The following is a 25,190-nucleotide window of genomic DNA, read 5'->3' as shown; positions in this document are numbered from 1 at the left end:
CCCTAAGGAAATAGTACTATTGGAGTCACTTCTTGCGCATAGTTTTAACCAGAACCTCTCAAGACAATGTATATTTGTAAACTATTCCGAGGCGCACAACAAAAATAGAAAGAATAAGAGAGTTTGGATAAGTGTCGTAGTGCCAAGTACAGGTATTGTTTTAAAAAGATGAGATTTCAGCTTGGATTTAAAGGTCTCTAAGGGAGTTATGATTCTCAAATGAACTGGTAAATTATTCTCAACAGTACATATTGTTATAATCCAAATCAATATTTTTTTTTTTTTATTTATTTATTTTCCACATATGGGAAGGATCACCCTTTTCAGCTAAAAGCTGGTCTTCAAAGGGGTCCATCCACAAGATAAAAATACAAATTGTTGATAAAATACATTTGAGATATGATTACAATGATAAACAAGCAAACAAAACAAAAACAAATCATTATATATACATTAAGAAAAACAGAAATGTGCAGGATAGGCGAAAGAAAGAAACAAGGAATAGAGAGGTGAGAGAGAAAACCAAATATAAAATTGTTGCGTATAAAACAATCAAAACATAGTAAAACAAATCATCTGATGGGGTTACTCTGAAGGAAGTGTTTAAATGCTTGAATTGAGACTATTGATTGAGCGATGTTACTAAGTGAATTCCACAGCTTTGAACCCCGATAGACAAGTGATCGTTTACCGTAATTAGTTTTGGGTTGGGAAAGTTTTAATTTACGTGGGCCAGATCTTGTATTATATTTTGATTGGTGGAAAGAAAAAAATTGCTAAGATAGGTTGGGCAGAGTTGGTGAATTGATCGGTACATGATACAAGCTAGGTGTTTTGACCATCGCTCGTTCAGACGGTCTAGTTTAAGTAATCGGTATAAATCATTAGAAGGAAACAAATAATCCACTTTTAACACTGTACGGAGAGCTCTATTTTGTAGAATTTGTAATTTTCCAAGATATGTTTTACAGGTATTTGTCCAAACCGGACTGCAGTAATCAAAATGGCTTTGCAATATGGTTTTGTAGAACAACAGTGCCGTATTTTGGTTAATGTATGGTCGGAGTCTTCTCAGAAGATAAATATATTTTATAACTTTTTTCTTAACATATTCAACGTGATTTTTCCACTGCAAATTCCTATCAATAACGACTCCCAAATATTTACAACATTCGACTTGTTGAATTTTTATGCCATCAATAAAGATATCAGAGTTATCAAATACATGTTGCATTTTCTTCAGACGTTGAGCTGTTCCCATGAACATGGCCTCACATTTTTTCAGATTAACTGTCAGCTTATTTTCAGACAACCAATTAGATAAACTTATAAGGTCATTATTCAAATTAAGTACAGCTTCCTGTGGATCTTTTGTTGATGTATATATGCATGTATCGTCAGCGTACAGTGCGACTTCACAACAGTTAATACATTTTGGCATATCATTTACAAAAAGAGTGAATAACAGTGGGCCCAGAATGGAGCCCTGCGGGACACCACAAATAATTTGTCTCTTTTCAGATAGGTAACCATTCACAGATGTAAACTGAAATCTTTCATTGAAGTAATTTTTAAACCATTCCAAAGACAATTGATCAAATCCATACATTTCTAATTTTTGCAATAAAATAGAGTAATCGACCGTATCAAACGCTTTTTTTAAGTCTATCATCACCAAGCCAACAATATTTCCCTTATCAATTACATCCAACCATTTATCTGTAACGTTAAGAAGGGCACTCACAGTGGAATGTAAAGGCCTAAATCCCGACTGACAATCAGATAGAATTGCATTATTGGTTAGATAATCGTGAATCTGATTGTAGACAACCTTTTCCATAATTTTTGCAAATATAGGAATAACTGATATAGGTCGATAATTTTCCATGCAAGTTTTATCACCTGATTTGTAAATTGGCGTGACACGTGCATGTTTCCATTGACTAGGCACAACGCCCATGCGCAGTGATCGATTCAAAATATGTGTTAACAATGGAGCAATAATTGTGGCAATCGGCCTTAAGAGTTTTGCTGGGATATTATCCGGACCAGTAGCCTTATTCACTGGGAGTGTCCTTAATATATTCTCAACCTCACTAGTTAGTACATCCCTAAATTCGAACAAAGTTGCATGAGGGTACAGAAATCGTGTAGGTTCAGTTTGAGTAGTAGAAAATGTACCATGCAAAGCCTTACCAATAGTTGAGAAATAATTGTTAAAGGCATTTGACAATTCCTGACCTCGTAGACTTTCTTCTTGAACTTTAATGCAATGAATTTCAGTATCATTCTTCTTTGTGGGCACTAGATTTTGTAAAGTTTTCCAGACTTTTTTGACATCTCCCAAAGCAGATTCAATATTTCTCGAGACAAAACTTCGCTTCTCTTGTCGAATTTGTGCTGTTACATTATTTCTGGCTTTTTTATATTTGGCCCAGTCATCATCCTTTTTTGATTTCTTCGCTTTATTCTTTAAGCGATCTCTAGTGCGAATCAATTGTAAAATATCGAGCGTCATCCATGGAGAATATTTAAGTTTAACTCGTGTTCTCCGGAGTGGCGCGTGTTTATCAATGGCCGTTAATAAAAGAGACAGAAACACTGAGCAAGCCTTTACTGGGTCACTAATAGTATAGACAACATCAAAATCTATATCACCAATGTCTCTTTTGAAGGCTTCATTATCAAAATTTCTCAGACATCTTCCAGTTTTGTACCTATGATAATTATTGAATCCAGCTCTGGATTTACCAAGGACACAATAAATCATGTAATGATCAGTAATAGAAACTTCAACAACACCACTGTCAATTATCTTTTCATTACAGTTACTGAAAATTAGATCAACGATTGTCGCGGATCTCTGTGTCACCCGAGTAGGTTTTTCAATCAACTGAGTACAGTTGTATGACTCCATTATATCAAGAAGTTTTTTTGTGTGGTTTAGTATAGGGCTATTCATCACGTCACAATTAAAATCACCAAGAACATGATATGGCATTTTTAAGTTATCTATTTTTTGAATAACTTGCTCAAATTCCTCAAACACCTTCATGTTCGAATTCGGTGGTCGGTACCAGCAAACAACTAGAAATGGTTTCTGTTTATCAAGTTTAATTTCAGTTATAATCATTTCAATATCTGTATTTTGCAACAGGTCATTTCTTTTCAAAAATTCGATACCATTTCTAATAAAATTTGCAACACCACCACCGAATTTGTTTCTATCACGCCGTAAGATTGTGTACCCTGGTATACATAATTCACTGTCATCAATATCAGAACAGAGATGGGTTTCACTAAGTGTCATTATGTCCATACCACAACTATTTACCAAAGATCTTATTTCATCAATATGTTTTTTTAAAGATAGGCAATTCAAATGGCCTAACTTTAGTCCCTTTTGTAATTGTAATTTAGTTATTTCATTCTTAACAACGTCTAAATCATCACTTACGATTGATTCATTGATACGTTCTATTTCCCTACTCGTGTCATTGTTCGTTATAAAGGAAGGACTTGAACACTCGGAGAAGGGCAACTCTTTCCAGAGACAAACATCACATTTCCAGTCAGAGTTTGATCGGAAAAAGAAATCTGATACATCGGAACATTTCAAATGACCCCATTTGTAACAGCTAATACATAACATGGCATTTTGATTATTTCTTACTGGTTTTTTACAAAAAGTGCAAGGATATTTGGGAGGCATTGGAAGAGAAAAGTGCACATATGATGAACAAAACAAAATCGCAGATGTACAAAGGATTCAATATATACAACTTAAACGAGAGTATAATATCAAATAGTGACAGAGGGTATATGCCATAGTTCCTTTTATTCAAATACAAAGTTCAGGTTTTACGAGGAGAGTTCCAGAGTATGTAGGTCACTTTCATCCCTGATAGCTCTATTTATTGTTTTCCCATTTGATGCTTGGAGTTTTGCAATCACGCGACCATCACTAGACCATGCAGTGAGAACATTCTTGATCTTCTTCACGCTCTTCAAAAGCTGTAAGTTGGCTTTTGTTAACTGTTCTTGAATAGCAACATCAGTGCCTTTCAATCTCCGACGGCGAGAGATTACCGCATGCCGGGTCCGATACGATGTAAACTTGACAACAATGGGGCGCGCTCTTCTCTCGGGTTTTCCATTCGTTCTCTTCGGTTGCTTGTTCGGGTCACCGACTCTGTGCGAACGATCTATGTCATCCTTGGAAATAGTCACTCCAAGGGAATCCCGCGCTAATTGGCAGATGACGTCATCCGTAGATTCATTGACCTGCTCTTCAACACCAAATATTTGGAGACAATTTCTTCGCGAATACTGATCAAGTTCAGCTACAGATAAGCGAAGGTTGTTCATCGTGGTGCGTTGATCCGTAACAATGGTTGAGAGACGTTGGATCTCCTCAGCCTGCGACTTGTTCTTGAACTCAGCATCAAACAATCGAGCCTCCTGATCATCCAATCGATTATGTAACAAAAGAAATTCTTTCTGCACAGCCTCATGGATTGTAACATGGATTGATTCAACTAGCTTTTTGTTCTCATTTTGAAAACGTTCAAACATTTCATTCATGACTCTTTGGGTGACGTCATCGTTCTTTGCTGAAGACGCCATATTAGATAGGTATAAAAAAAAAAAAAAAAAAAAATGTCCAGTGATGACGATACAGATAAGAAAAACACCAAGTAGGAGATGTAGAATATGAAAATGGCTCACTTTAGGTAGCTTCTCCTATCACGGACAGGCATTTCCTCCGTCAAGTAGTGTGGAGGCAAATGGTATCACATAGTCACAGACACTTCACAGACATACGCTATAACAATTCAACACGACAGAGAAATAGCATGAAATCACAGGAAACTCCTGAAAATACTTATATTGGGATATTGTTCTGGTTTCTGATGATAAAATATGTCATGAGGTTTGATTCCAGTGAGTAAATTGCAACAAGGTTGGTGATCTTACGTCAGATCAGGAGCGACTGTGTCGTAGGATCCTTACACCGTAGGCCCATGTAGTTCACCACAACAGTGGGAAGAAGAAAAAAACCGTAGCCAGAATCATCCACTGGAATAGCTTAAAATGAGTGTCTTCCTGACGATATGAAGTGAAGTTCTTTTCCACTGGATTCCAATAGTTATTTTCCAAAAACTTAGAATATCCAAATCACAGGAAGAATTCAGGCAATTAAGGTATAAAATGTCCTGAATTGGGAGCGCAATACAAACACGTCCGCACGTACAAGATCACAGTCAGTATATAGCAACAAGAATGATGCTTGAGTGGCTAGGACCTGCTGTAGGAATGAAACCCGTGAGAGAAAGAAAGTATAAAGGCCTACATCCCCATCCACAAATTTCAGTGAATGAACTGTAGTTGCTAATTACTTTGATTGTATCAATATTTCATGAGGGATATTACTAGGTATTTAGTTATTTGTTGTCTCACACGTTACTGAGTAATTGTGTAGAGAAGCCAGTTCGAAGATAGCACTTGTTCAATTCAATGACCTCAAGTATCCGCGGGCACATAGGTCATTTATATAAAAATGTAAAGTTCATCGAGACGACTGCTGGATATGTTTTTGTTATAGTAATGAAATAATTATTCATTTATCCATCGGCAGTACATTTGATGATACACAAGTGGAATTAATCTTCTCAAGAGTACAAACAAAAAGTATTAATGAAACATCCCCATCACTTTGGCAGTGATTATTCTAACATGCAGTGGGAAGTCTTCATGTGTAAAACATCTATGGATATTTTGGGGATCGTTTGTACATCTGGTATCTCCTAAGTGGCTTATAGCGCAGTGATTAACACCCCTCCCCTATCGTCCCCAATACTTGAAATACTTACTTGAAACATTATATGAAGGTTTTGGGACATTCAATGACCGCCAGAAGAAGCCGATAGTAAAGTGATGAAAGACACCGTAAGTTACTTCTTACCATACTTTCAGTACTAGCATTTCATAAGCTAATACACACTACAAATATGTATTAACTTTCAATTCGTAATTACCAACTTCTCAAATTCATGTTCCAGTACATCTATGCTCTGCGTGGCTCGAACAAAGCCAATATTATCACAATAGATGAGTGAAGATCCTGAACAAATGTCCTTTTCAATTAATACAACAATGATACATGATGATACTGCACGTTATTAGAGCTACTTCACTGATCAGGTGAAATGCGATGTGAACATGAATACTGTGAAGAGTTTCGTAAGATTCGATTTTGATTTTGTGAACGCAAGTTCACAGGCGACTGATCATGCTGAATTCCCCTTCTTCGCTTGGGAGACTCTGTGCGCAGGGCCTCGTTTCATAAAACCTGCAATCAATAACAACGTGCGAAAATTCTATGACAAATCTGCTCTCAACCAATCATATGCGATGATTACAGTACCTTATAACAGTTAATATCAATTGCGACGGATGAGACGTTTTGTGAAACGGGGCCCAGAACAATGTTTGCATTCTGGCACTCTTTTGTTAGATTTCTATAAATGAACTGAAATGGTATTGTATGAAGAGTTGACGGCATGAGTCATTTTCAGAGTCAAGTTCCGCTTTCAGGTACTGTATGCAGAGTGGGTAAGTCTGCATGTTTTAACATGAATATTACTATCATAAAATATGATGTACCATTTGTGTAGGTGAATATGTAATCTTTCTAGTAGACATCGGTTTCGCGGTTTGTAATCAAAGTTTTAAATGTCGAATTAGCACCGTGAGGAACATTATGTTATAGATTTGAACCATGGCTGTCTTTTGATCAAAGAATAATATAGAGTTTGCTCTGTTAATACACCCTTGTAAAAGCATAGGTATTTTGTATAAAATGTCACTGTCATTCAATCGAAATAATTTCATTAATATTCTCTCCCTCTCTCTCTCTCTCTCTCTCTCTTTCCTCTCACTCTCTCTCTCTCCCTCTCTCCCTTCCCTCTCTCTCTCTCTCTGTCATAAACACAGTCTTTTCCCTTTCTCTCTATCTTTCTCTCTCTCTCTCTCTCTCTCTCTTCCGCTCTTCCTTTCTTCCCCCCCCCCCCCCTCTCTCTCTCTCTCTCTCTCTCTCTCTTCCTTTATCTCACCCCTTAATTATGTCTCTTTCGTTCTATCAGTATGAAAACATAAATACTTGCCTCTATCTGAATTATTAACGGTCATGACGTCACAATACAACTTTGAATGGATAATCTGATATAAAAATTTGAAGGAAAAAAATGATGTTATCGTCCAGGGCAGCGTTTCAAAAAACCGTCATAATTACAAACTTGTTAAAATCGTATTGAACGCTTGTATGAAAGTTCACACACATTTCAATGGGATGTCGGCGAACTTGTACTTACAACGGTTTCGTGAAACAACGCACAGGGCCCTAATATATCCCGACCGACCGTTCAAAACCACAAAGAGCGAAGGGTAAGAATGTGATTCCCCCGAACATGAACCTGTATGTATAGGCTCTACAATAGTTAACTACAAATGCTACAATTGTATGCGCATTGGAGAGATTGGAATCTCAAGTCTCGCATGCATGCAGGGCATACACGGGCCGGGTCATGCCATAAAGGTGAGATTTAATTTTGTGAAATTGTATAGCTAAGAAGCTTTCTCCTATATTAACTCCAACAACAATTATCCAAATTACGATATCAGATTTAAAACAACGCAGGCATTTTAGTGTGCATGCATATTTTAATGGATTGTTACAACGCCAACGTTAAAGTTAGTCTGATATGCCAAATCACTCTCGAAAGAATACCTGGGTCCTGTATTACAAAGAGTTGATATCAATCGCAACTATGTACATAAAATATAGGAGATTGCAAACTTGCGATTGATTTGGATCAATCGCAACTCTTTGTAAGACGAGGCCCTGGTGTCACGGCCAGCCTCGCTTTATTATCTGTCTTCAGTATAGAAGCCAAAATTACAAAACAAAACAAAACTTAATTGAGCAAAGCTTTAATAAAACAGAGTAGCAATTGAACAGGAATTGTTCTGGCTAAGCACACATACATCTATGTTAACTGAAAATGATTCTTAAAGAGATGTCTTCATATACAATGAGAAATTGAATACTAGGGGGCCATGAAGTTCGTCATATTTTTGTCCAACCCTCATGGAATAACCCAGATATGCACTCAACAATATCATTTAAGACTTCTATAAAAAAAAAATATATATCAAAAAATATATATATATTAGACAACTTCGAAAGTATTACATTGGAGTATCCTTTAACTACACCGTTGCTCTTAAAGAAAGGATATTTTTTCTCACCTCTCCCATGTAATGATTGTGGCAATATGGTTTTATTTCTGATAAAGTTTGGCACCTCTCAAAGCTATATTGATCTTCATTACTCTTTATATTGATCAATAAAGTTATCATAAGATATTTATAAACTTTATCTATCAGAATAAAACCATAATGTCACAATCACTTCATGAAAAAAGGGCAAAAAATATACAACAACAACGTTATGGGTGACAGTGTACTTCAATTAGTCTGGTTTACCGTGACTTCAATTTGGCCAACAAATGGTAAATGTACAAATTCAAATTTTAAATTTGAATTGAATTGAATGTCTCTGAAGGCTTAGGATTTAAACTGTGATATAGAATATTTTGAAATTTACAAGCAAGGTGATCATCTTAAAGAGATCGTTTGGTTAAGTTAAGAATATATTTGAAATTTACAAGCAAAGTGATCATCCGTTAAAGAGATCATCTTATACGATATTCTATGTCCGTCTGATAACGCGTGTAACACTTTAAATCGAAAGTATCCTTAACAACCTTAAAATGCAACTACTAAGATTTATAACGAAATTCATATATATATATATATATATATATATATATATATATATATATATATATATAAATATATATATATATATATATATATATTGACTCGTGAGAGTGCTCTTTCTGTTTCCGTTTTTTAAATTGATATATCGTTAGTTTGCCTGAAGTGTAACAATTGAGATTTATAAGGAGATACATATAATTAGAAGAGGTAACATTCGACACGACAGTTTAAAATCGCGTTCACCAAAAACCCTACATCTGTCGTATGTGAATATTATCCATAATGAGTTATTTGTTGTATTGCATAAAAACATTATGATCATAAAATGTAAACTAAAAGCGGGTGGATTTCTTTATTTACCCGATTCAGTATAATAGCACCATAATATAAGATTCCATCATCAAGATGATAACAAACGTTGAAATAACTTTTAAAACGTATAATGTACAGTGTCTATATTTATATATCCTCGAACTTATTTAAATAACTTACAAATAAAAACATCATAAACAAAGGTCATCATAACATTGTGTACGTAGAATTCCCGCATATATTATGTACATACCTTGTGAATAGTAATATATAGGCCTTAGAAATCTACGATGAAATGTGTTTATAGCATGCCACATATATAAGTGCATCAATGCAAAATATTAATAAAATCCCGTGACAAATTGGAATCATGTTCAGTTCCTCCTCTACTTTCTCCGCCCCCTCCCCCTCTCTTTCTCTTTTTCTCTTTCCTCTCCCTCTCTCTTTCTCTCTCCGTCTCTCTTTCTCGTTCTGTCCGGTGTACGCTTATGCACGTACACACGTACACATACACAATAAACGCACACTCATCCCCATACACTCTTTTCACCTATAGAAAATAGGCGGAGTAAGTAGTTCATTAACAAACATTTTTACATAAAACAGGCCATAGGCTATCATTACAGCACGTGGCTACATTGCATACAGCTCATTATCAACCATGACAGTTCCATATTCGTTGTCGTCATTGTTGACGGTATGCCCTGGTGCAGTGGACATGGCATAAAGTCCCGTATCATCATCAGCTAATGAGTATAACCCTTCCCCACTGTTACCCTCATTCTCCGGTCCCACTTGGCTCACGTCTTCGCGACCTTCCGGAACTCCTCGGCTTTTGTCGGGCATCGCGTACAGGGCGCCGAAGTCTTCCGAACCCTGTCCGTCGCCACCTTTCCCAGTTTTGTTAGGTTTTGCGTAAAGCGCACCAAAATCCTCTTCTCCCTGGCTTTTTCTTGGCTTGTCCGGCATAGCGTACATCGCCTCAACATCGCCATTGGGTGGTGGTCGAGATACTCGTTTTTCTGGGAACCCGTCATTCTGATCTGAAGGAATCGTGTTATTCAATTTCGAATCTGTATTCTTAGATTTCTGGTCTTTCACTGACAAATAGGATGTAGCATCACCTTCAGGAGGTGCATGGTCCTTAATGGATGAGTAGTACGTAACATCGCCGTCAGCAGGGGGATCAGGCAACTGGAAACCCTGTGGTGTTTCGTCGGAGTTGTCTTGGAACATGTTATGGTAAAGTGTACCCTTCGTGCCGTTTGGACTGGCAGGCTGCATCACTGACATATCGTGTGACTGCAATCTGTCTTTCTGTTGCCTTCGTGATCTGGAGTTTAAAAAATCGTTTAAATTGATAAGCAAATGAGTTTCAATCGTTGTAAATCATAAATATCCCAATGTGCCAAAGATATAGTCAGTAGTAGTAGAAGTAGTAGTAGTTGTTGTTGTGGTGGTGGTGGAAGTGGTAGTGGTAGTGGTAGTAGCCGTAGCCGTGGCCGCAGTACTACTAGCATTAGCACACTACCACTAGCATGACTAATCATAGTCGGAATACATCAGATTAACAGTTTTAAAAAAATATACCACCATGGGAAATTGTTCATTATTAGACCAAGCTCTTCCTGTAGGCGTACGAAATAACAAAATTAATTTTAGTTGTAATTAATGTAATCATCATTATCATTATCATCTTCATCATCATCATCATCTTTAATTGATCAAAGTCAGCATGAATAAAAATTATCATCGTTTTTACCCTGCTTTCATGGTACATGTAGTTTATTTCATACTATACATGTACTTAATTTGTAATCCCATAGTGAAGGTGTTATACGTACCTTTTCCTCGTCGAAATGACAACGGCGATAATGCTGACAACGATGATGACGATGGCAACCACACCCCCTGCGACGCCTGCGTATAATCCTGTAAGAAGGGTTGAATTCGAATATAAAGCCCCAGTCCCATATAAAGCCGGACCAGCACGGACGAGCACGGACCACTCCGGACCATCCCGGACCATGGTCTGGGGTGATCCGGGATGGTCCGGGATGTTTTGTTCAAAAAAGTGTGATGCTTAAAGCTACAGTCCCATATACGTCCCGGACCGTCCCGGACCATCCCGGACCCCATCCGGGGTGATCCGGGATTCGGTCCGTGTTGACACCGTGTTGGCACCGGGGTGGTCCTGGATGGTCCTGGATGGTCCTGGATGGTCCTGGGCGGTCAATAACTCACTCCCGGACTGCCACGGATCAACACGGACCGCCCCGGCGCCACTACGGATGACCCCGGACCCAGCACGGTGGCTACACGGATCATCCCGGATCAAACTATTGTCCCGGACCGTCCCGGACCACCCCGGCAGTTTTTGACCGTCAAAAACATCCGGGGTCGACTCCCGGACCGCCCAGGACCATCCAGGACCATCCAGGACCATCCAGGACCATCCAGGACCACCCCGGTGCCAACACGGTGTCAACACGGACCGAATCCCGGATCACCCCGGATGGGGTCCGGGATGGTCCGGGACGGTCCGGGACGTATATGGGACTGTAGCTTAAAGGAACATAAGAAAAGGGCAAATCTTTGAAATTATATACTTGGACTTCCATGCTGTTTTATAAAAAAATGTCATCTTCAAAAAAACATTTTTGTTGAAGATAATTAGGTTGCAAGTTCAAACAGAAGTCACACTCTAAAAAACGGTTTGTGAACAGTCAACGCATTCATCCAAACAAACGCATCATGTTTTGGGGAGAAGGTGAACTGTGGAGGAACCAGCGCGTGCTGACACACACTAACATGAACACACCATGCACGCACACATGCACGCTCATAAACACACACGAAAAAAAAGGCCTCACCTAAAAAATGAGGAGGGTTTTTCGGCCTTCAAGAGTAAAGGTTTGCCAATTGGGTAACACAAGGGGGACGGGCCAGTTAGATCCCCTCCCCTAACCCCTTCCTGGTTCAAAACTTGGTCCAGTTCTCTCTGATCGGTGAAACACGCTTTTAAATAAATAGATAATCAACATATATATGTTACTCGCCTATATTATCAGTGGTAGTAATCACTGGCGACGGTGATGATGCTGGGCCGGGTCTTCCCGTCTCTCCGGAGACTGTTGACTCCACTCCTGGATTCGCTGTAGATTGACTTTGAACTAGAAAAGATTATAATAATCATAGTAATAATACGAATCGTAATAATGATGATAATAATGACAATAATGATAATAATGATAATGAATAATGATTATGGTAATGATTATTATTGTTGATGTTGTTGCTATTATTCGGATCTGCAACAGATTCCAAGCGAAATAATTGTTTAAATAAATAGATAAATAAACATATATATGTTACTCGCCTATGTTAATAGAAGTAGTCATCACTGGCGGTGGTGATGATGCTGTGCTAGGTCTCCCTGTCTCTACAGAGTCCGTTGACTCCACTCCTGGATTCGTTGTAGACTGACTATGAACTAGAAAAGATTATAATAATAATAGTAAAAATACTAATCGTAATAATGTTAATAAAAATAATAATAATAATGATAATGAATAATGATAACGATAATGAATATTTTTTGTTGATGCTGTTGCTATTATTCGGATCGGCAACGGATCCCAAGTGAAAAACACTTTTAAATAGATAAATGAATAAACATATATGTTACTCGCCTATATTATCAGTAGTAGTAATCACTGGCGATGGTGATGATGCTGGGCCGGGTCTTCCCGTCTCCCCGGAGACTGTTGACTCCACTCCCGGATTCGTTGGACTATGAACTAGACAAGATAATAATGATAATAATAGTATTAATACTAATCGTAATAATGATATTAATAATAATAATAATGTAATGAATAATGGTTATGATAATGATAATCATTGTTAATGCTGCGGATTGTATTATTACTCTTATTATCATCAATACGAGTATTATTATTTTTATCAATATAATTATAAAATATAATAACAAGAAGAAAAGAAAAGACGGAAGAATAACAACGTAATAACATATTGTTATAAACATCGTTAAGAGAAGTAAGGAAAAACAGATTATCATTATACGGTAGGCTTGCGGGTGCACCATGTGTAAGAGAAAGGAAGGATTTAGGGGTCCTGAAAAGGACTTTCGGTAATCTTTCTTGAGGGTGTTTAGTCCTCATCCTCTCCAAGCGCTATAGTTCTTCTTAGAACTATAAGCTAAGAAAGATAACCAACAGTCTTTTTCAAAACTATACCAATAGTCCTTTTCATGACTACACACCCTCAAGGAAGATTACCGAGAATCCTTTTCAGGACCCCTCAATCCTCCCTCTCTCTCTCTCTCTCTCACACACATGGTACACCCGCAAGCCTACTGTAAATCTGCATCAACACGCTGCAAGCTGATACTTACGAGCAGATTATCATTACTTTATTATATTTTTAAACATTTACTGCATATTATAAGGCACGATTGAGGAGAGTTGTTGCAAGATATTTCACTGCAATATAAGTGAGAGAAATGTTATAATTAATATAATAGAAAGGTGAAGAAGAAAATGTGGAAAAGTAGCAACAAATATCATTAAACATCACTTTCATTACGAAAAGGGAACATATTTTTAACATCGTTAATGGAAATAAAGAAAAACAGATTAACATTACTTTTACTATTTTAATCATATACTGCACGGTTGAGGAGAGTTGTTGTAAGATGTTTCATAGCTATATAAGTGATGAGAATACAAGCAGTGTCCATAAGTGAAGCGGATATCTTTAAATTAAGCTGATATTCTTTGTATTGTTATTTAACAGGATGGTTCCAAAGATGACATGCTGACACCTTGACAAATCAAGGAAGATAGACTAAAATATATCCAATACATTTACAAATTTTAATCATAATGTATACCTGTATCCCAATATTAATATAATTATTTTCCCTTCTGCCCTTTTCATTTAAAATAAAATGCTATGATTCCAATCAATGATTATTAATTAATGGCATCGTTTAAGATTGTCGATTTTTTTTTGATTTTTTTTTTGTGTGTGTGTGCTTTGCCTTACTTTTCTTTGCTTTGCTTATTGATAAACCTGCAAGTAGTTCTCAGCACCATGATTGGAAAAGAAGAAGGCCAAGAGTTAATGGCAAATTATAAACATAACAAAATGAAAAGTAAACAGGCGAATATTATGTTATTGAAATGACAGTGACGTAGCGTAGGTCCATGCATTGAGAGGCATTAGCACGATGGGGGGGGGGGGGGGGCACTGGTGTTACTAAGAAAATAACATTTCGCAAGGACTTTGTTAGGGGAATGGTGCGGGAGGTGGTCTTGGCGTTTTCTTTTCTCACCCTTTTTCTCTTCTTCCTTTCCCTTTCTCTCTTTTCTCGATTTTCGTTTATTTGTTTCTTGTTCACCATTCAATTGGGGTGCATGTGCTCTTCCCACGTTCCCCTGCAGCTTTGTTACTGGATATGAATGAATCTCAAGGAGAATAGAGAATGCATCTCCCATTACCGATGTAAATGTAACTGAAATGAAAATCGTGTTTATACATGGCTGCAAAAATGCGAGGAGTTAATTAATAACAACTGATATGAATGCCAGCATTAAAATGATATTTTGATATTGCTCAAACCTGTCCGACGTACAGTACTTTGATAGGTGGAAGTCGACGTAGACATAGTAGTTGATGTAGCCGGTAGATTGGATACTGTATGTGTATGGAGTATTTAAACGTAGTCATAAACTTCTATTTAAAAGGGAAATAAGCTTTTTATCATGTCAGAGATGAAAATTTGCTCTTTGCTTTTCTTCACCAACGATAATATTGAGAATTTTTTTATAATTTATTTTACTTCAAATTAGCACACAATTCACCTTTAAAATTTGTTATTAGATTGCATCCGTCTTCCTACTTGTGAAGTAATTCGTCCTTGTTTTCACGAAGTGACGGTAGTGAGGAAAATCGTTACGCAAAGTGAATGCAATTTTTTTTCACTACCGTCACTTCGTGAAAACAGCGACGAATTGTGTATCACGTAAGGTTTTCAACATGTGATATAAGCATAATTGTATGAGATATGATAACGCATAATGCAAATGCGAAACAATGACTAAAAGTTCATCCTTATTTTATCACGTTCTATCATGATATGTTGACTGATATAATCAAGACCCTTCCGAGAGGGGGGAATCTGTTAGATTCACGGTACTGCACCCGAAGTCACGTGGGACTGCATTATCCATTCTGGTACGTTTCACCCCCTTTTTACCTAAGTATAGATTTGCCAATCATGCTATTGTTGAAATATACTCACTTCTAAAGACAGCTATGTATCCTTGCCCACCACAGCTCTCGGTATCATCTGCTGAACATGGACTTTGACAGTGTATATCTGTTCCCGCTCCATGTCGAGAATAGACATCACTCGACACACCACAGAAGCATTCATGTCCATTTTCAACTCCAGCGTATACATAGTTGGTTGTAACAGTGTTATCACAAAACTGGATGCAACTTGAAATGGTCATTTTTGGATCATAGAGTAAATTATCGCCAGCAAACACCCTATCATTAGGATTGTCCATGAAGCACCCAAGATAACCTTCACCTGTATAAAAAGAATACAAAAACAAAAGGATGATGCTATGGTACCAAACGTGTCCCGCATTTCATTTCCTTGCTCTCACACAACGTTTATTCTTAAGTCATCGTAGAAAAAGAAGATTTATCTATCTTGTGACGTATATTGAGTGTTACTTTTCTTTTGAGAATGAAATTCTATATTTTCACGTAAAATGTTATAAATACACGAATGTCCTGCTTCTCATAGTCAGGGTTACACTGCACTCATTTGAAATTTAAAAAATATAATACACATATACAAAAAAGGTAATTTTTTTCCAACATGAAATAATTTTTTGAAGAATGATTTTGGAAACGGAACTTGAATCAGTTCCATTTTTTGTATAATTCATTCATTCACGGTGACCTGTGTTTATTTGCATAAGCCTTAGAAATTCATTATTTGCATTCCCCTTTTAAACATATTAAAGTAGTCTTAAAAAAGGGGGGAAATGTGCTTCCCCGTACCACCTCTGATATCTAAAATAGAAGATATTGAACATTTCAAAACAGAATATGGCGGACCTTGACATAAAATTACCCTGACTTCTCAGTTATCATTCCTTAACCAGTATTCCGGCCAATCACCATTTTTCAAGCACACGCGTGTCAATCCAGGCACATTAATGTTCGCATCCAACCGCTAAACCTATTTAACACGTGGGTGGAGAGAGACAATTGAGAGAAAAGGCCTTTCTTTAGGTCATAAGTCACTTGTCACGGATCGAACCAACGATTTTCGCATACGCAGGTAAGTGTTCCACAGTCACAGATTATAAAAGAGCTTAGGGTACACAGTTCTATGTAGAGTAAAAGGAAATGTAATTACCATGACACGAAGCTGCTCCTGCTGTTGAACAGACTGGTGTTGGAAACAACGTACACTCAGTCAAATTAGCTTCGTCTGAAGAAGAAGAAAAAAGTTGGAGATAAATTATTGTATATTCCCTTGGAATCTTAACTATTAAAAATTTCTGTAAAACTGTGTTTAATGTTCTTAACGCTTTTGAAATAAATCAGGAGACATGGACAAATCTACAATATAGAAATCGTACCTTTAAACATAAATCATGTACCGAAAATCGAATAGTATTGTGTGTGATTGATTGTTTAAAACGGCACAGAATACAATCACACTCATATGCTTTTGTTTTGGAATATATTCCATACTGTATTTTTATTGTTGTTTGTAAGTTTTTTTATGGTTATATAAATTCATCTTAAACAACTATTTATACTCTACAGACGCGATGGCTCAGAGGTAGATGGTAGAGCAGTGGTCTCGCAACTAGAAGATCTCGGGTTCGAAACAAAGTCGGTTCGCGAGTGCCCTTTGGTAAGACATCAATCCTCATTACTAAGTTCTTGGAGATGACTTGAAGCCGTTGGTCCCTCGTTGCTTACTTTCAACATCCACATGCATCCACGGTCAGGAAAAATCAAATCGTTCAAACAAAGCAACCAAATACAACGGCTGACGCAATATATCGAGGGAACCTTTGTGATTTTAGTCTAGATCTATTGAAATTTTCGTCATAACATGCATTTTGTTTTTGTTTTATCTTTAAAACGAGAATATTTCAACACATTTTTACGTTCTTCGTGTTAGACTTTTGTCCGATAGATCATTTGTTAAGCCCTGTATCTACCAATAACTCGGTTTTTCACTGGGGTAAATAGCGTCTCATTCGTTATGCAAGTTTGATCAATAATTAAGTTTACTCACTTTTCTTCACAAAATATACTATATATAATGAATGATATAAAGAAATAGAGTTTGTTGTGCTAATAAAGGAAATGCTTACCACCATGACATTGCAGCCCTCCGGTGGGAGTTGAATTCTGTACATAAGGTGTGTCTCTTATTGCTATGTTCGCTCTTGCGAATCCCAACTGTCTGCAGATGACGATGACGTCACTGATACCTAGATTTACTCCACATGTTGTCTCCCATGTCCCGTTGTCTTGCCTGATCTCAACCGTACCTCTATCATGCATTGGACCACCAAAAAGGCGTACATCTATCACAAAAATTACACAAAATGATAATCCTTATACTAATTGGTAACCGCTTGCAGTATTCTTGTATATAATATCATATTCACTATACATATACGAAAGCAGAAGGGGCCTTTGTCTTGCTAGAGAAAATACGTATTTAGAATCACTAGCTCATTTGAAAGAGCGAGGGGCAGTTTGCCCCCCCCCCCCCCCACCACCACAGATTTCCAATCATGGGGAAAATATGAAGACTGACCTTGTGGTGACATGACTAAATACTTAAAATGTATTAAGTAATCATCATATTGCTTTAAGACCTCACAATTAGTGAAATATTTTCTCAAAATTTATGAAATAAAATTGAATTGAAATCATCAACCATATAAAATGATATATTATGCATGCATTATTCTTTTTAAGTGGTAAGCTTATAACTGTCATCCAATACAAACTGGATAAAACTTTTGCTCGGTCGTTTCAGTTCCTCGCAAATAACTTAATTCAGTGGATTTAATTCCACAATAAAAGTCATTGTTACACTATTATACCAATTGTATATATTTAAGAGCCAAAATTGAACTTCCATCGTCCTTATTCTCCGCACTACTTCTCACGTTTGACTGACTATATCTCTCTTGTGCTAACACAATCCTCCTTATGTTTAGTATCATTAGAAGGTCTGATATTATTGTTTAAAATGCTACCCCCTTTGTTATGATTTTTTACTCATGGAATGTGCATTTCATCGAAATAAGGGGCAAGGTCAAAACTGAAAAGAAAAGTTGCAAGATGAACTCATTTTGTTCGACTGTGCATTCTTCTTTCTTTAAAAAGTGTACGTGCGGCTGCTATGTGGTGTGATGCATGATAAAAACCAGTGGTTTACTAGGGCATTTTGCAACTTTGCATTTTTCACCCTTCTCCTCATTCTGATGAACTGCTCCTCCTATGGCGGCAAAATAATAACACATATGGTATTGAAGAATAAACACACTTTCTAATAGTCCTAAACAAAGCGACAACTATCCCCTGGCAAAAGAGATATAATCGATCAAACTTGAGTTTCCATACTTTTTTGAGGGGTTATTCACCTGTTATCACGCCGTTGGCGAAGTTTTCCCCACAGTGTACTACAAGAAATAAAGTTATGAGTACAGTACACATCTCGACGGAAGCCATGTTCACAACAGCTCAATCGCTGTCAAGAGAGGTCAAGTGATTTCTTTGAGAAGGGAAATTTCTGGAAGCAATCGGGAAAATATTTATTATGTAGTAGAACTGATATATTGTGATGTTTTAGAATGTTAACAATAGAATGAGACTGACTTATTCTAGCTAAAAGTCATGCGCACTGCACACAGAAATGTGCATATGGGACTACACAAATACGTGGCAAAGATCGAAGTGGAAGTTCGGTCCAAATTTTCAGCTATTTCTCATAATAAATCGAATGTGAGGGCATCAAGAGCAATTATTTTCAAGGGATATTTCTTCTATGGTAATATTTCAAATTAACATTATACAGAATGAAAGAGCTCACAATTTTTTTTCTCACTTTTACCAGAACTCAACCTCCTCTTTAATACAACATGGGTCTTCTGTGTACTGAATTTAGTTATATAAGTTACACATAAAAGTGTAAAGGTAGAACAAATAGTAATAATCATAGAAATACAGATACTTATAATAATGATAATAACAGTAACATTAATGATGTCAATAAAAACAATGATAATAACAAGGAGTAAAAGTAGAAGAAGAAAAACATAAATAGTGATAATAATTACAATAATAATGACAATAATGAAACAACTAAATCTGATTTATCCATGGTAGCCATATCTCTTTTAATACTGCTCCTACTGGGAACCATACAGTTATTATTACCCCCAGCACGTGACAGGTACCCATCAACACCTAGGTGGAGAATTACAAAGTGGATTAATGTCCTGTCAGAAGACCTTAGGTACGGGGCTCGGAATCGAACCCTGAACCCTTGTATTTAGAGCCAAGTGAATGAACCACTGTACCACTGTACCACGTACGACTAAAATTACTAATAGTTAAACATTCTGTGAACATATGCATAACGAATCAAGGAAGGTATACCCGAACATCTCCCCCCGGACAAATATACCCCTCCCCGGACCATCAGCGTGTTCGTACACAAAATAATTTATCCCGAAACTCTATAACGAAACGTCGTATAAAGAATCATCGTATAAATTCCAGGGTGTCCACACACAAGAAACGTCGTATAATGAATCATCGTACGTGTCCACACCCACAAGAAAGTAATCACGAAACTCTACAGCGAAAGTCGTATAGGTGCGCAGTTTGCTACTGCGGTCATGGAATGGAAGCGAAAATGAGAGGTCAGGTCTCCTTTCGCACGAGGTCACGTTAAGCCCCGCCCAGTTATACCGCTCTAGCTGGACTAGTTATACTAGTTACGTCCACACACAACACATTCCGTGATTAGGCGTGATTAGTTATACGTCGTATGACGAAACACAGGTTTTTGCATCGTTTCGTTATACGACGAATAACTAATCACGCCTAATCACGCCTAATTAGTAAGCGTCCACACACACAATTTCATCGCGAAACAGTATAACTATCCCGTAAGGGTATAACTAATCACGGCTAATCACGGAAAGTGTTGTGTGTGGACACGGGGCATTACTCCAAATTAATCCCATTGGGACGATAACAATCCGCAATTTTACTGTCAAGATAATCTGGCACGGATTAGGGCGGGGGAACAGCCCTATATCTTCCTCATGCTCACCTCTTTTCCTTTCCTTTTTCTCATTTCCAACTCTTCCCAACCTTCTCTTTCTCTGTTTCACCTCGTCCCTTTCTTTTCTTCCTCATTCTATACTTTCTTGTGTCTGTATTGCTCTTGTGTGTTTGTGGGTAATTGTGGGTGTATGCATAAACAAAGGTGATAGCTGCTGATAGCTTTTAGTCGGTCTTTTTAGTATATTTCTTTTTCTTAATGTACGTATATTTACCTAGTAAGTTTTGTTTATTTCGCTATTTAATTTAATTTTGTGCCTACTTCGATGGGGCCTCATGTACTAGCACAAAGCACAAGTTGCTTCTTAGAGGTCCTGATTCACTAACTAGGAACGATATTGTTCCTCAAATTAATTTTGGGGATTGATTTCAATCCCAGCTTAAAATTGATTCTACCTGACTGGTTCACTAAATCGCTTTTAGGCTGGGATCAATCTCAACATGAAAAATCATGCGCGATATGAATATTCATGCACGCGATCAATCCAACCAATCAACAGACTCAAGTGTTGGTCACTGGGCATTATTACGTCATCAATCGGCCGACATAATTTGTCCTTGACATTCATTTCTATGTTGATTTAATTCTAACATGAGAGAAAACTGAGTGAAATTTCGCATAAGATAGAAAGAATTCATTCATGACTGTTTCATAATAATAATAATAATTAACAACATTTGTATAGCGCTTATCACAAAATATGTCTCTAAGCGCTTAAATGTACATTGTAGCAGTGTGAGGATTAAATCAATTTTCTGTGGGTATATAGTTTGTCTTTCTTTACACTTGTTTCGAGTGAAATGCCGGATTGAACGTAGGTAATATACGTAAGTTAGACCTATTGTCCCCAGCTAGCATGCAGCATCATCGTACAGTCTTGATGTAGATATAGTCCAAAGTCTTTAATGTTTTACATGTTGTTGGCACTAAGTTAAGCCTACCCTAGCATAGTATAAATCAAAACGATTTGGTATATCACTTTAGCAGCGACTAACAATATCTATCTTTCTCGTGTTTGCTCTAATTTAGCTTCGGTTTGTCTCTTCCCGAAAGTTTTGCTCAAAGTGATCGTGATCAACCTTACCCTTAAAAGCGATTGTAATGCTAACATTAATCCCAAACGCCTTAGTGAATTAGTTACTAAAAGCGATATTGCTCTAAAGAGTGATATTGAGCCTAAGGGCGATTTTATCCTATTTGAGATTAATTCTAGATTTTAGTGAATCAACTCCCTGGCCTATTATTTATTATGTATTAATGATATCTAAAGTTTTGTATAATGCCAAATAAACTGAATCATCATAACATTTAGTTTAGAGGAATACGACCAATGTTAACTTGTTCTGACTTGGTAGACTTTGTCAGAGGCAATATTACCTTACACTTTCTCTCTCTTTCTCTCTCTTTCTCTCTATCTCTCTTTCTCTCTCTCTCTTTCTCTCTAACTCTCTTTCTCTCTCTCTCTCTCTCTCTCTGAAACTCTCTCTATATCCCCCTATCTCACTCTCACACTCTCTTTCTCCCTCCCCCTCCTCACTCTTCTCTCTTATACCCCCCCCCCCCCCCTTCCTCCCTCTATCAATGTCTCTCTTTTTTTCTGGGACTTTTGTAGACTCTGTTGATCTCTGCTCCCGGATGCGGAAAAACAGATAACGAGAGTTCAAAATAACAGGAAATAACACCCACCTCGCATTCGGCCTAGGCCTACTTTGTGAAAATATAGGGAAAGTCCCCAAACTTAATCTTGCAAACAAAGTATACTATCTTTGCCTACTTTTACTAGGCAAAAGACCTGATAGTTTGCAGACATAAAGCCTTGCCAGTCGCTGTGCGTAATAGTTTCTGCACACTGGGACAAGGCTAGGACATACTGCAAAGGCTTTACTAAGTCGATTTAATGCAGCCAGAGACTGGTAGAGCTAGATTCTGCTAAATACTTTAGGATTTGTGGTAAAGTGTCAAATCGGATTCTGTGCGTGCAGTCTGGTTTCCTTGAGTGGATTCCTTGACCATGACGACAGTAAGAAGTGCATTAATACTCCGTTTAAGTGGGCCTATAAGAATCGAAATCCATCTGGTTTTAGTTGAATAGGCTATTTCCAGCAATGGGGTGCCCGGGAGTCACTTGGGTAACCTTCCAAAAGTATAATATAAAGAGATAATATGCACTTCTCTGTACTTTTGTCGGAAAAAACATAGTAATCCAGCACAATCATCTCTTTTTGCGTTGGAGAAGAGCAAAATGGTGAGTTTCAATTGCACTTCCTCATGAATTGAGGTGGCTTTAGGTTGAGCGGCTAATGAATATACTTATCGTTAGCTTTCTTCTGGTATTAAACTTGTTTTGATTGGTGTATTTTGTTGTCAGAATTTACCCATTCACATAATGGAACTACCTGTCCGATGAAGCCATGCAGTGGCCCATGGCCCCTGCAGTCAACACTGTGTGAGAGTTGTGGTCAACTTGTTTTATGAGACAAACCCAAGCAAACGTTTCCATATGCCAAAAACAGTGTACCGCGAATGTATCGTCGCGTTTCGAGGATAAATTCAGCTTAAATCTAATGGACCGCTGGTCAGGGATTGACAGTAAGTACGATTTTCACAAGTTTTCTTTTCAACTGTAGAAAAACAATGAAGCCAATATAATGAAAAAGTGGACAAAATTATATACCAAATCGGGTGAATTGAGTTTTAAAATAAATATTGCTTCAGCTAAGGGGGGGACATGCCCCTTTGTACACCCCTCTGTCCACGCAAGCTCTGTCTGTCTTTTATTTGCCCTCTCCCCTCCCCTTTCCAAAATTATTGGATAATAATACCATATTAAAGTATTAACATACGATGAGTACACGTGTAGACCAAATGGACCTTTGGGTTACCAGGATGTCCCGTTGATAATGATGATATCGTAATCTGAGACATCACAATCCCGAGTTTATTGTCTGAGATACACTGACCGATTACTAAAACAATTATGACAGCGTGTCATGTAAGTTTCTTAGTACGTCGATATGAATGTACAAATATGACAATACTACAAAGAATGTATATATTAGGTAAGCCTACTTCCTCAACTTTCAATTCAATACTGTACATGCAAGTTAAACTATCTGGTCAATGATTCCCTGTCAAAAATGTTTTAAAAAGCTGCCATAATTTCATTTTTAAATTTACAAACTTAATTTATAGGCCTATATACTTACATTGTTGCAGTGACTTGGAACACATTTGTTCATCGGGTATACCAAATTCCTAAATATATGTCCGAGATTTTGGAAAGCCTAGTCGCACCGAACTTCTGTTTCACTTTCAATAGCATTTGGCAACAATGAGATATAATCTCATATGGCTATAGTTCGGGTATATTAGTATAGGCCTATCCTGTACGCAGTCAACACGGAAATACATCATACCTGGTGATTTTGTATTTGGTAGACGACTTAATTACCAAAACGGTGTGAATTACGAAACTATCCTCTCGAGGCCTTCCGGTAGGAATTGATTACAACAATGATTTTATTTGCCAAGGGAAGCCTCACCAGCTCCGATGCTGTTCTTCCTGATTGCCCTGCAATTTTCATATTACCCAGCAATTTCCAAATACGCATTTACACCCGGGTGGAGGGTGCCAAATGATGTTAGTGCCAGAATGAGATTCGAACCCCAAACCCTTGGATTGAGAGTCAAGTGAATGAACCACTTTACCAAATCACCTTTTAAGATTTTGGAGCAACTGTAGAATGTGCAAATGAAGGCTAATTCCTTTAATATGACTGTCACTGTGATGCAAAGAGTTCTGGACACTGGTCAGTCCCTCATTACGCCTCCGCGCGCGCCGAAAACACGTATAACGGCTGTTCGCTGAGGTGAACTTCTTTTTCAAAAAGTTAGGCGTCGGGTTACACCTTAACGGAATTTTTGCTTTAGCAGCTTAACACATAACGCACTCTTCGCAACTTTCTCAAGCTCAATACCCCCCCCCCCCCCCTAAATGAGAACAGAATGTTACAGGCAATCTCCCATTTTTCGCTTCACACGTATCTTGAATTCAAATATATAGTTATGTTCACCATATTAAGACCATTTTATGCTCAGGTGTTTGGATCAAGATGCGACTAGTTTATTTTCATGCCAATTAACCAGATTTAATAAGATTTAATAGTAATCTGATAGGAGTACTCTGTAAGTAATCAAACATTTTATGTTATGTTTTACTATATTTCTTGTGATAATCATCCATGTCGAAATATGATTCTAAAATAAATGTTGATTCTGTCAAAAAATGAATAGCTATTAATTTGAAATTGTGGTAATATGTTAATTATAATAATGGTTAGAACATGTTTAACTAGTTAAATGATATAGCTGAATAATTACAACATGTGTTATATTACGATTGTTTGATATTAGTTATTTAATTAATTAGAATCATTAATAAATATCAAAATTGCTAAAAGTATTGATTCCTTATATTCCTGAATGTAAATATATTTCTAAACTGAATTGTATGAGTCTCTGGGCTTTTTATTGAGCATGTTTATTTAACAATAAACCAGAATTGAATTGTATTGAATTGAAGTGACTTGAATTG

General features: G+C 37.2%; 1 long non-coding RNA gene across 1 annotated transcript; it reads right to left on the bottom strand.

Annotated features, from left to right (window-relative positions):
• Nucleotides 1-17,603: 17,603 nt before the first annotated feature.
• Nucleotides 17,604-24,438, bottom strand: LOC115918207. The gene is made up of 3 exons (XR_004063733.1): nucleotides 23,803-24,438; nucleotides 18,885-19,033; nucleotides 17,604-17,813 (listed from the first exon to the last, which is right to left on the bottom strand). It is a non-coding gene; the product is annotated as an uncharacterized LOC115918207 (long non-coding RNA).
• Between the last annotated feature and the right edge of the window lie 752 nt (nucleotides 24,439-25,190).

Source organism: Strongylocentrotus purpuratus, unplaced genomic scaffold (genome assembly GCF_000002235.5).
Source record: "Strongylocentrotus purpuratus isolate Spur 01 unplaced genomic scaffold, Spur_5.0 spur5_scaffold_13, whole genome shotgun sequence".
Taxonomy (NCBI): Eukaryota; Metazoa; Echinodermata; class Echinoidea; order Camarodonta; family Strongylocentrotidae; genus Strongylocentrotus; species Strongylocentrotus purpuratus.
Note: the sequence above shows the minus strand (reverse complement) of the source record. Positions and strands in the feature narration are given on the sequence as shown.